We start from the raw sequence: 4,502 nt of genomic DNA, 5'->3' as shown, positions 1-4,502 counted from the left end.
TGTGAAGTCTGCACTTGGATTCTACAGGCATTGTGATCACATCAATCCTGCTCCAAGGATACAACAGGAAGTGGTCTGATAATTTTATAACAACGAGACCTTTTTGACTATGATACAGCTGGGAAAAATAACCAGGGTGGCACGGGGCCCAGAGTACTTACACTACTACCGGCTCTTTAATGGACCTGGAATGTGGTGAGGTTCCTAGATCTAGAATACTATAGAGCCAGTGTGCCCAGACTGCCCGGGCCCTCCGACAGAGCCCCGCTCCAGACGCCCTACACACTGCCCTGGTCTCTACATGGCCTTGAACTCATCGATGTGCTACTTGGTGTTGCCCTGCCGGATCTGGTGCAGGGTCTTGTACTTGTCCCGGCCTTACCTCGTGTTCTCATTGTGGATGATGTCATTGTGGGTCCTCTTGTTTTTGTCTCTGGCCTGGGACAACTCGCTGCTCAGGGTCAGCAGCTGCTGCTGCACGCGTTCATTCTTCTCCGCACTGGTGATGCGCTTCTCTTCATTGTGGTGGTCCAGGATGCCCTCACTGGAGAGCTCGGCGCTGTAGCCCGTGGGCTCTACAGGCTCCTACATGGGTGGGGGCAGGGTGGCAGGGCCGTCATCACCAGGTGCAGCTCTCCTGGTCTTCACCAAGTCTTTCCGGGCTTCTTTGGCCCTGTACTGCCACTCCTCCACCTCGTCCTTGCAACCCCATGCCTACTCCAGCAGGGCAATCTTGGCAATGTACTCTGAAACTCCTCAGCCAGCTGCTCCTGGCTCTTTATGTGATCCACCTTTATCTGATCCACCTTCTGTCTCACCTCCTTGGGCAGCAGTGCAGGCACGCCATTGGCCTCCAGGCACTCGGCCTCCTCCTGGGCTCCCTTCCTCTCATCCTCCAGCTAGAGGGCTCACTGGATCTGGTTGGAGGAGAGCTCTTTCTCTGCCTTCTTTGTCTTCTCCTCATAGTCCTGCAGCCTCAGCACTAGCTCCTTCTTCTCCTTCAGCATCCAGTCCTTCCCCCTCTCAGTAGTGTCCCTCCTCTTCTTTGTCTCCAGCTGATACAGCTCCAACTGCTTCTGATGCTTCTCCTCCCAAGCCTGGGCCTTCATGTGCTGCACCTCAGCAGTGTCGGGCTTCCTGTAGCACATGTACAGCTCATAGTTCCCCACACACAGCTGCAGGATCCACTTGTTAATCCTCACAGGTGGGGCATATAGCACAAAATCAGGTGCTTTCTTGTCAATGGGTTTAATGACAAACTTTTTTGTCATTGAAAGAAATGTTTCTGATTTCATTCCAAGGAAAGCCAATTGTTGGGGTCCACTTATCATCTTTCTCATAAATATTTAGTCCTAGAGCATCAACTCCAAGCCAAAGTTCTGTTTCTTTATTTTTGATCTTGAAATAATTGATTCCATACATCTCCAGGTCCTGAGCAATCACCAGGCACTCCAGCATAGCACTATCTTTGAGAATCCCACAGTCTTCTGCTTGCCACATGTAGATCAGGTCCTCCCATTGATCCCTTGTGAGTTTGTGTGGTCTGTGACTCTCTGTGGGATCAGCCGCTCAGAGCTGAGGTACCCAGACTTGTGCACTTCTTGATGTAGTCTCTGAACTTGGCCTGCACGGTGTGGGACCCCAGGAGCACAGCTGTCTCAGGGGAAGTAGATCTCATCACTAAGAATGCCTCTTCACCTGGAGGAAGAGCAGTTTCTGCATGATGTCCTGGGTGAGATTCTCAGACATGTCTTCAAGGTAGAACTTGGCATGGAACCTGAACTGAAGGGGGTTCTCTTTCCTGACACGAGCAGACATCTTTTTATCAAGTTTCAGCCAGGTAGGAAATCTTTTTGTCCACATATTGGAGGCCAAAGTACCTTATTTCCTGGAAGCAAATAGTCTTAAGCACCTGATTAAAGAGCTGCTTTCCAGTGGTATCTGGCTGAATGGCAAACTCCAGCAGGGCATCCGTGGTGGTAACCTGGATATCGATTGGCTTCTGCATTCTCCATTCCTGGTGGGCTCCCTTGATCTCCCAGAAACGCAGTTCTGAGATGGCTCTGGCGACCCTGGCTCTGGCCTTGGTCTTGGTGGCCCTACCACTTGCCTGACTTCTAAATTCTTTTCTCCCAACAGACTGGACTTAAATATGCAAATGGTTTAGGTTCTAACTACATTGGCAACTGGGTCTCACTTTATCCTTGTCTGTCAAGAACACTCACAGCAGACGATGGTGGTAATACTTTTCTAATATGTCTAAATTTAAAATCTTGCTGTCCATCTTAGATATAAACTTTTATTTTTTGGTCTTTTTGAGACAGGGTTTCATTATTCAGTCCAGGCTGGCTTTGAACTCACTTTGAACCCATACTGGTCTCAAACTCACAACTATCCTCATGCCTGTGCCTCCCAATAAGAGGATTACAGGTGTGCGTCACCAAACTCAGTTAAAACATTTTTTTAATATATTTTGTGCAAGGTCTACTATGCAGCTCACACTCCTAGTGATCCTCCTGTTCTTAGCGCCCCTGCCCCCAGCACTACTATTGCAGGTATGTGCCACCATGCCCAGACTCTGTCACTTGCTCCGCACACCCGAGGGCAGGACCAGCGCAACATGTGGTACCACAAATAGAACCCCTTTTCTTGTACTTGCCTAAGCAGGCAGTTCATCTGCTGAGCTATCTCTGCCACCCTTCAAAAAATTTTTAGTTGCCAACTGTATTCAACAATGCTGGAGTAAGGGAATTATACTTAATACTGACTTTTAAATGTTACTTAAAATTCACACAATATATCCTTATTAGTTCACATCATTATTTGCATTTTCATTTCTAGTGTACAGATTGAAGAATCATTGTACTACATTTAAAGGAGATTGATATGTAAAGATGTGGTCTCTCCATAGCCTCGGCTCGTACTGAGCACAAGACCAACCTGAGCTGGACAGTGAGATGCTGTCTCCCAGAAGAAGAAATAATAGATACAGTTTCTCAAAGGAATCTCGCTTGTTTGGCTCTTCCACTTCCCCAACTTTGCAAAGTCTTCTGTTATTGCTTCTGGGCTAAGCTCATTAATTACTTCCTGGAAGAAGTAAATCCAATATTTATATTGCTAATTGCACCATCTTTATTATGCATATATGTGTTTTTTCTCAGTTAATTCAATAAAAATGTGCTAGAACAAGCTTTAAATTTGTTTTTCATTGGTATAGCATTCTACTTGCTGTTGACTTTTTTTCCTCTAAAGTTTTAAAAAATTTACTTCTCTGCTAGTTATTTAAATGGAGTATTTCTGAGAATTTGTCCTTTAAGGAGATGTGATTTAATATCTAGTCCCTTAACAGAGGAATATAATTACCGTTACTTAATAGTGATCAAAGATTTTGAACTAGTATCACATAGGCATTTCAAATATTTGACTTAACAACATAATGAGGTAGTCATATGCATTTTTATGATCAACTGAGAAAAGTATAGTGTACCTAGATCAAAACTAACAATCAAATGTATTTAGTTTCTGGCAAGCAATGTTCTAAGCACTTTTTGAAATAATAGTTTATTTATTCTTATTTTGTAAGTAAGAAAGTCAAAGCAAAGAAAGAGAGGAAAGGGGGATTTAAATAACAATCTAAATCACATAGAGACAAAGAAACTAGGACCTTGATATAAATAAAGGCAAGCTGACTGTGGGGTCTCCCCTAATCCCATTACGTATAACTACAGTATAGTGGAGTCCAAATTATTCTGGACCCAAAAATGAAACAAATAAGTTTCTTATTTTTCATAGTTCTGAATTAAATTCTAATTTATCTTAGAACTTAATGCAGCCAGAGTTTTAGACTATCAATTTAAAGAGCACAACCTCTACTCTGCAATTGTTAAAGGGGACTTTCCTCTGGGTGTTTTTCTCAACTTCACAGTGCAGTTGTTTACTCACTAAGCCCACTGGCTGAAGTGATACAGGTTTATCTACTATTGCTGAGGATGGAGACTTGCACACTTTTAAAATTTTATTTATTTATTTTTTGGAGAGAATTTCCTCTTAAACTTCTGTCTTCTCATAAAATCTGAGAAGACAGATTTTTTATTTTCTGGTCCAATTCCTCTGTGAGTGACAAGTGAAGCTTAAGCTCATATTGGTCTTGTGCCCTCAATTTTGAAAGCCAACTTCAGAGTTCTACTTAATTCTCTGGCTACATATTTAGATTTAAGTTTCTTTCTCATCCAAAATTTTAATTGTTTGCAGGAGAGAACTGATCCATGTCCCTTTCCTTCCATAACAGCATAAACTAACTTCTCCTCATAAATAGATGAAAGTTTTTCTGACTCTGGTCATTAATGTTCCATTCAATAATATTTAACAAAGACAAGTTAGTATAAGAAACTGAAAGAAAACTAATGGAGGGGCTGGGGAGATGGCTCAGTGGAATGAGTGTTTCCCTGGCAAGCACAAGTGCATGAGTTCAATTCCCAGTTCCGAAGAAAAAAAAAAGGAAA

General features: G+C 43.1%; 1 pseudogene; it reads right to left on the bottom strand.

Moving 5' to 3' along the window:
* Positions 1-229: 229 nt before the first annotated feature.
* LOC101582627 lies at positions 230-2,008 on the bottom strand (annotated as a pseudogene).
* Positions 2,009-4,502: the final 2,494 nt, after the last annotated feature.

The sequence above is a fragment of the Octodon degus genome, unplaced genomic scaffold (genome assembly GCF_000260255.1).
Source record: "Octodon degus isolate 3935 unplaced genomic scaffold, OctDeg1.0 scaffold00115, whole genome shotgun sequence".
Taxonomy (NCBI): domain Eukaryota; kingdom Metazoa; phylum Chordata; class Mammalia; order Rodentia; family Octodontidae; genus Octodon; species Octodon degus.
This window is presented reverse-complemented; position numbering and strand designations above follow the sequence as displayed.